This window comes from Bombus pascuorum, chromosome 3 (assembly GCF_905332965.1).
Source record: "Bombus pascuorum chromosome 3, iyBomPasc1.1, whole genome shotgun sequence".
Classification (NCBI taxonomy): Eukaryota; Metazoa; Arthropoda; class Insecta; order Hymenoptera; family Apidae; genus Bombus; species Bombus pascuorum.
Window position 1 is genome coordinate 3,262,663 of NC_083490.1, and position 8,851 is coordinate 3,271,513.

The 8,851-nt window shown below is 42.1% G+C and overlaps 1 long non-coding RNA gene across 2 annotated transcripts in view; it reads right to left on the reverse strand.

Moving 5' to 3' along the window:
- LOC132904807 (uncharacterized) overlaps window positions 1–8,851 on the reverse strand; it is a 124,270-nt gene that overhangs the window by 85,271 nt on the left and 30,148 nt on the right. The window contains exon 1 of one of the 2 annotated variants that reach the window (XR_009657663.1): window positions 5,800–7,376. The exons of the other annotated variant lie outside the window; for it this stretch is intronic. This is a non-coding gene — a long non-coding RNA (uncharacterized LOC132904807). Of the gene's footprint in view, window positions 1–5,799; window positions 7,377–8,851 lie in introns of those variants that run through there. 2 annotated transcript variants of the gene reach the window in all.

An 8,851-nucleotide genomic window follows, 5' to 3' on the forward strand; every position in this document is an offset into this window, starting at 1 on the left:
TAAAGTGAAAATTACGAAGAAATTTATTATTCGTATCTCGTAGAGAATATATTATACATTCGCTCTATTAAACTCCGTTGTGACAAAAAAATTTTTCCTCCGGTTTTTAACGATAATTTGCATTATCATTAGCTCGCGTTTCCATTAACAACTCTAACGATAAAAATTGACAACTAATGTAAAACTGATGCTATATCCCCGTTGATAAATCAGGAAGAGATCCGTGCGAATTAAGGGGTTAAATACGGCGAGTGAGAAAGTTCTAAGGTTGTTTCACTTTCGATTAACAGGAAATATATATTCAATCTGAGCTCGGTGTCTATACCATCCACCCTTTTCCCTACGAACCTTCTCAACTTCAACCACAAAGCAATTTTCTAATTACCTGTTAATGGTATCTTCTCGTTCGGCCGGAAAAGAAAAACGTTATTAACACTAAGTAACTTAACGTCGTTATCCATCCAATTATCGTTAAGACAGGATTTTGCTTGGGAAAAGCTGGCAGCATGCATCGCGTGAAACTTATGTTTGCGTGAACAGCGCCACGTAATTCGATGAAATAACTGGGAATGCAAGCTGCCTCGAACACAATTAAACGAGCGGCGAGTTCGGCGAAGGTTGGTAAGTTTCAAGCTTATATGCATAATTCGATGAGGGACAATATCGAAGAACCGTGGTCGTGCTACCACTGTAACGATAAAACGCACACGAATATACGAAACTCACACGTATATAAGTGCTTAAAGCATGGTAGCGAAGAGGATGTTGCTTTTCCTCTTTGAAAAGCTATGAAATTTATTTGACGCTGAATAAATTACCATGGAATAATCGATAACAGTTTCCTGCCACATTAATAATCTAATTGAAAGTGTGATTCCTGTAAATTAGTTTAACACGTTGGATGGAATTCATTTGGAATATTCCATAATTCATGAAACTTTTCCATTCAATCTCCGTAAGTTTTTTTCTCGACTATAAAAATCAGGAAAAAGGGAAAAAGTTTCTTAATCGTTCGCGCTGTAAAAGCGATAATAATACGTATACAGCCTAGGAATTTTAAATATTTTGGTAACATTATTATTGAGATAATCGGTCGATGTACCTCTTATGATGCACGGAAATTACGTCGTTCGTAATTCAATGCAACGACGCAAATTGATACGCGTCAAATATGGCAAACGGTGTGAATGCGATTCACGTACGGATTAACGCGTCGAGCGGTTTCTATCGGCGATAATGCATCTTCGCGCACGCATATTGCTGCGTAATCTAGCGTCGTTAGGTAGAGGAGATTCGTGGCGACGTGACGACACTCCTCGAGCCATAATTTTCATTCTATTAGACGAGAGGAAAGCCGGCCTCTGACAGTTGGATCGACTTTCGATCGAGGACGTCGCGACGCGACGCGACACGCCGTGCATTCGAACCACGTCGAATTTCTCCTCCACCGAATGTATCGACGAATACCCACGGCTTTTTACCGCTCACGTTTCAAAATCACGCGTTTCGTCGTTCCGTTACGAACGGGTAATGGAATTTATAATTCGACGCTGCAAATTTATAAAAAATAACCTTTTAAATTTTCCAATCTTTTCTCGCGAGTCGAGTTACGAATTAGATCGACGATTACGAGACAATTTTAGAAAGATATCGCGATAAAGATTGTTTTCGTACAAAGACTGTGCAAACGATCCATTAAACTCGAACGACAAAAGTACACGATTCGTGTTGAAGAAGATAAATGGTTCGTAAAGGACTGAACGAATAACGAAGCCGGAAATTTTACATTCAAAATTCAAAAAGACCATCTTTTAAATTTTATATTCCTCGGCGTGGATCGCGTTACGAATGTGATTATTAATTTTGAAAAAGTATCACGATAAAGGGTCCTCGTATAGAAACTGTACAATGGTCCCCTAAACCGGAACGATAAAGGTACATTATTGACGGTGAAGGGGGTAGGTAGCTCGTAAAAGCGGCAAAGTAATGGACCATAAAGATCTCAAGCTTTTAAAAATCTGTGGAACTTATTCATATTAATTTTTTACGGCGTAAATTCTTTTCGGACACAATAAGAACGGAAGCTCGTAAAGAAAAAGGTAACCCGTCACGGCGATACCGTGGAGGGATCAAGTTTCCTGTGGCCCGATTCAACTTTCTCCCCGAAAGGAAAACGGTCACTAAACGAACGATATTGGCCGCATTCAGGAAATCGAATCGCGTAAAAATCGAACGTAACCTTTCTACGAAAACGTTAACCCCCATCATGAAGGGTAAAAATGAATCCTGCATTTTTATGTAGAGTTCCAACAGTTTTTATTCCTTTCGGAAGAAATCGTATAGCTTCCTATCTGCTTGGCGAACGAATCGTCGAAAGCCCCTCTAAAGAATCAGTTCGATAAGAAAAGATTATATTTCCTTACTTATATACGGTATCATCTATCTCCTTGGAATCTTTCTAAAAGCCCGTTGGTATTTTCCGGAAGGAAACGGAAGGAGGAAGCGAAACGCGGTTGGGGGTGACGCGAAACAGGCCAAATCGGATATCGTGGTTGCAAAAAGTGATAATGAGGGCTCGTACGTAAGGCGAGACTCAGCTGGTCGAAGCAAGAGGCAGCTTCTTTCGTGGTTGAAGAGGGGTCACGATCGCTTTTTCGTCAAGGCAAGAATGTTTCGAGGGTTGGATACGAGTATTGATTTCCAATTACCCGCCGCACCGCTCTGTTCCAGGACGCCGAGGCGTCATGGGGTGAGTTAACGGATGGAACAGCGAGAGATGCGAGCGGCAAGTCGCAAAAGAAAAGAAGGTATGCATAATTAATTAACCAGTCTCGTCTCGGTGCTGGTAATTTGCCACAGCCGCCAACCCTTATTCTTAATCGCGCATTTCGTTTAAGCTTCGGCGATACGCTAACATTCTTTTTCATGGAATATGGAGAAGAAGACTCCTCGATGATGGTATCGTCGTTTCTCCATACCTCGATCCGTTTAAATTTAAACAATTCTCTTTCTCGCAATTTTAACGAATTGCGATTTACGCGAGAAATCGACTAACAATGGAATAACGTGATTTTATTTCAAATTAATTGGGCACGACAGATTAGATTTCTGTGTGTTTGCGATCGTCGAATAGTTTCCAAAGTTACGGCGAACGTCGCGGTTGAAAGGAACAGAGAAAAACGGAAGAAATGGCACGGCGAGGGAAGTAGGGCAGAACAGGGCAATGATGATTTTTCATTATACCAGACATACCGAATAACCGTCTCTGTAATACTAATTTCCTGAAAACGTTATTTATCGTTCAAACACGTTCGCTTGCTTTTCTTCGCTTATCTTCCCTCTGTTTTCAAATATCTGCCGTGTTGAAATAGCACAGTTGAAACGAATACAAATATACGTATGTACTAATAGGTTGGCCGAAGTAGTTGCGACTTTTTCGATCGCTGACTGGTTTCGCGAAAAGGAATTCGATCGATTTTCTGCAGGCGCGTTGGCCAATAACGCAACAGCGTGCATCGCGTTATGCAAATTAACTCTTATCGTGTTTTCCGCGGCAGCCAGCGCTCCTCTTTCACCACACTGCACCCATTTCCATTCTGTTCGTGCATTAAACGATAAGCGATCGAATCGAGATAAGAAAAGAGGCGGGCATCTCGCGTTTACACGTAGATCGACGATTATTTATCGGTCGAACTGCTAGATAACGCATGCCGCTAACGAACCATACGTAATTCCGAGGAGATTAAGTCGCCAGTGTTACAAAGTTTTTCGTCCAGATCGAAACAGCGATACGTTTTAATTATTCGTATCTGATTCGACATGAAATCTCGCAGCTTTGTCGATCGATTCGCGAAAGAGTTGTGGAGAGAATTAAAAGCCGACCAACAGAAGAGGATACGATAACAAAGTATCTTAGCAATTAATTAATACTTTTACGTTGCATTTTAATTTTATTACGTGATCGCGTATTACGTTTCGTGGCAATAAACGATACTGCAATTAGCGTAATTTTCCAAAGTTCGTTTTATTAGAATCCCTTATGGATAAAGAAAAATGAGAAAAGCGTTGCGAACTCGGTGGCTCGGCGTTGAACCAGTGGCGCCATCTTTCTCTCGCCTCTTAAACGTCCTTCTATTATCAATTTATCAAACAGACCTTGTTACATCGATCTTTTTATTTTCGTTGTTTCTTTTTTTTAACGAGCACCGAATATTTCGTTATTTTTTAGAAATATCACTGCGTATCTCATTTTTATTTCATTTTCACGTAACATCCTCTACTCATACCTATCTAAGGTACGAATAACCGCATATAGATAGATAGCCAACAGTTCCAAGAATATCTACGTTAATAATAAGTTTTGAAATATTTCTGATATTACTCGTACTCACTCAGAGGCAGATGAACTTTTCTGATGAATTTCCATTGTCTGTATCAACTACCAGCAGTCAAACAAACGTTTATTGTATCAATAACGAAACGTTAATATCATAAGATTAACAATTTCGAGCAAGATACTCGCAGGAGCTAATTAATCTATGCGTCCTTTGATTAGTCAAACAGTTTTGGTCAATTCGCGAATTGAACATCGTCGAGACGAATCGATCCTTATTCGTCAGTAATTAAACATCGTTTGCAAATAGCATTACCAGTAGTCGGTAGGGCTGTCGCTAAATTACAGCGTCGAATTCGTTGATTCCTCGTCGATCTATCCCTTGTAGACAAAATCTATCCGTTGGCTTGGCTCGAATTAGTGGGACGTTCGGTTAGCCTGAAACGATCCTTGTTTGCTTTGCCGAGTTTCCGACGACAGGAAATTAAATATGCCGTCTACTTCGCTATTGTGCTCAGAGAGCGTCTCGATCCTTTCGTTCTGGCTCTTTAATCGTTTCTGCCATTAATCGACGTCGAGTAATTATTAACGACAATTGGAATCTTGGATTTTATGTCGCGATAGTAGCATCGTCGATTTCGTAAGATTATTCGGCCTCGATACTAATTATATTACGGAATAAGTTTAAGAAATCTGATATTCTTCCTTATTGATCCACGATAAGTCTAAATTTGGTCGGGAAAGAGAAGTTTAAATTTATAGAAACTTTAAAAGAAACGCATCTAGCACGGTGCGCAATGAGTTCGCGTCCATATAAGTAGATTCGGTCGCCAGGAGTTCGTTTCGTCAGACGCTGAAGTTTCGTTTCGACAAATGGAGCTCTACGGTGGTACGAATATTCGAATTTCATCTAATTTTTTTTTTTTCTTAAGAAACAGGAATTCAAATTGCCAGAAGCTCTAGAAAAACTCATTCATCGCGATGTTTCCATCTGGAATTCAATTTCTTATTGTGCACTGCTTCGATATCGTCCGAGTCTAATGAAAAAACAGGAAAAGACGTTTTCTAGAAGGAAAAAAAAAGAAGGCTATGGAAGGAGTTTTAATCAAGCTCGTCCGTGACTTCCGTTCCCCGGGAAGCATTTTCATCGTGGGAAAACATAAAGAAGAGACGTTGGTGAGCGAAGGTCGACAGCAAAACGGGCAGAAGTTTCGCCTAGCCATCGACCGTCGAACGGTCCTTATTAAATAACTTTTGAAACTACGCGAAGCACGGATACGAAAGATACAGGATCGCGACGAAGCTTCAGGCGTTTTATTCGTGGAATCCGTGTCGCGACGTACAACGAGAATCGAAACGTAAGGTAAAACGTACACGGGGTAAAGAGGCGATGGGGCACGTATCGCGAAAATTAAACGTATTGCCAAGTTATTACGTGGCAGCAGTGTTATTATCAATATACGTACAAGCGTAATTCTCGCGAAATGGCGTTTACGAGGACCGCGGGCAGGTTACAATTATCCAGGTGAAATATTAGCAGCGACATCGAAATCCATGGAAAAGCGGACCCGACGAAATTTCTGTCGGAGACTCGGTGTGGAGCAACAGGTGTCGTTCGAGCACCTTTAATAGTCTTTCACAGCTTTAACCACATCGATAATTTCATACAGAGTCGAGCCACTTTGCCGCGAAGAACACTCAACGCCAAACTTCCGAGTGTATTCCGATAAATCCTCGAAGGAGGAAAAAATAAGACGAATTTATCGCGAATTAGACATAATTCCGTAGGTTCTGAGAACCTGAATGGGTCTGTGGTTTCACGGTCGTAAAGCTACGACCGCAAGAATTACGCTTCGCCAGAAATTTCTTATCGGGTTAATGCGGCGTTAAAAATTGATACCGTTAAACGGAAACTATTATTTCGAAATTAAAACGTTGTTCCGTAAAGTAGTTTTTAAATTGCGGCCAGTTTTACACGAGTTACGAAGGGGAAGAACAACGAGACCGGTGGAATTTTCGGTCGCGACGATCTCGTTGCTCCATTTTTCTAACGGATAGGCGAAACAATATCGTGAATTTGAACTTGTCCCATGCCATCCAATTTATTAAGCCGGGAAAACCTCTAACGAAATACTAACGACCAACGTGGTTAGCCAGTTCCGTGCGGTGCAAACTGCGATAATAAAACGATTGTTGGCTCCGAGCCAACTCGGGAACAGTTGCAAACGTCGAGAAAGTATCGGTAAAAAGGGCAGAACCTTTCGATGGTCACGTACTCCATCGCGATTTCTTTTATTTCTCTACCGATGCAGGGACGTATCGGTGATCGCGAGTAATTTATGTTCAAAATGGCTGGACATGCACGCTCACCACGGATAATCGGTGTAATTACGAACGATCGGAAAGCGAACCATTTCGGAGCATGTATTAACGCGTGCAATGAAATTAACGCGAGTATTTTTACGTGAGAACGCTTCTGAACCGCTGATCGTTCCTTTCTTGATTCTTCCACTCCCTCTTCGTCGTCTTCTTCGTCTCGTTCGATCAACAACAACTTCATTCTACATACGAAAACCAGATCGATGACTACGATAGTAGCTTTGTTTAACAAACCGATCACGTATGATGATGGACGAATCTTTGTGTCGTTATACTTGTCACAAAGTTGAATTTTGTCCCGAAGGCCCACTTGTCTTTTAATTTGCGACTCTTAACTGGCTACTTTACTCCGCTCCACCTGCTCTTCTCTTTCGTCGTTAAATATAACTAGGTTATTTCGCAGATTTTTTTCCCCCCGATAATTCGTCGCGTGTAGTTTTAGTGCAACGAGTATCGATAAATTGATTTTAAAATACGATACGGCGATCGTCCCATAAGAAAAAGAAAAGAAAAAGAATACACGAAATTTATGACGTATCTTGACCTATATAAGTCGACAAACGTAAAAATAACTAAATTCTGTATCGCTGCCGATACGATCTTGTAAAATCAACAAATAAAACGAACACATTAGAGAAACGCCTATGAAGCGGATAAAAAGAAATGAAAATCGTAAAAGCGAAACAAATAGAACCTCTCGAAGCCTCTCGATGCTCTCGTAGACTAGGCACAACCTCGATCGAAAAACAAAAATAAAAATGAAAGATCAGAAAGGGTAAAGGAGAAGAAGAGAAAAAGCAATTTAATGGGATGGAAAAACAAACAAGCAGCGCAGGAGGAGATGAAAGATCGTCGTGGTGGTCGTGTCGCTTCGTCGTTCGTGTAACGAGATCGACGGTTACCTGAGATGGGGATGGCAATTACACGAAATTTGCTCCTTTTTATACATTTTCGACGGTGCTATCGGCATGAAAACGAGGCGTAACGAGCGTTTAATGGCCGGTCTCACCCCATGCGGCCCGATTTCGATTGGAGGCGCCCGGGCAAAAAAAAAAAAGATTTAATTAACCGTGTGGAAAACTAGGTCGCGCGACAATGATCCCGAGGACGAGCCGCTCCTCTCCTCGCTTGGCTCGGTAGAAAAATCGCGGATGAGGTTGTGCGCACGAGGTCTTACTCACGACGCGTTCCTCGACGATGGAGACGCGATTACCATGCTAACTGCGTGATTTACCTCGATCGAGCGTGAAAGGGCGTGTGGCTAATCTCGAGAAGAACTTTCACGCCCGCCGGATGATTGACTTTTTCTTCGTTTCACCGTTGGGCTTGGCGATATTTTAATCGCGTCACTGGGCTGAATTCGAAATCGTTTTCTCCCTTTCCTCTTTCATTTGCCATTCTTCCGTTCCTTCGGCCATTACCGTTGAAAAATTAGAAACGAACGAGGCCAAGCGAAATAAAGATGCTTTGTTAAGTTAATTACGAAAGAAGGTATTATTTCTCTCGGGGCAACGAACGAGGCGGGTCCTTACAGTAAATCTCATCGGTCGGGCGTTTAAAGGAGCTCGCAGCCAAAGAACCACGAGCCTCCGAAAGACATTCGCGATAAATTTCAACTGGCGATAAATTTCAACTCGCGATACCAGTCCGATTTCGGGTCGAATTACGCGCGAGCCACGAGTTTTCTCGCAATTTCGGATTTTAATTACGGTAGGACAAGGGTCGTGTGTTACGTGAAAGTAGAGAGAAATACAGTTGGAAAAAGAAGTGGATTCACGATGTGTTTCGCGGCGAGGGGCACGGTTTGTCCCCGCGCGTACGTAGAAGTACCTTTCTCCAAAGCAAGTCACGCGCGAGTTCCGCGCGTTCTTACGCACTTGCGTAATGCATAATCGGTGGACGATGCGAAAAAAGAGGGTTATCCGCCTGCAGTACCGTACTCCGCCTCCTTTCTCCCCTTCCTCGTCGATCTATCGCGACGAAACTTCGCGTGAGATCAACGTGACAGCGAGTTTTTCGTGGGCGAATTCGATCGACCAGGACCTGAAAAATTTCACGAGCCGACCCACCGAACACCATCGATCAATCGCGCTTTTTCGGCTTCACGTTCAAAAAGGAGAACGCTCTCGCGTGGAAAAA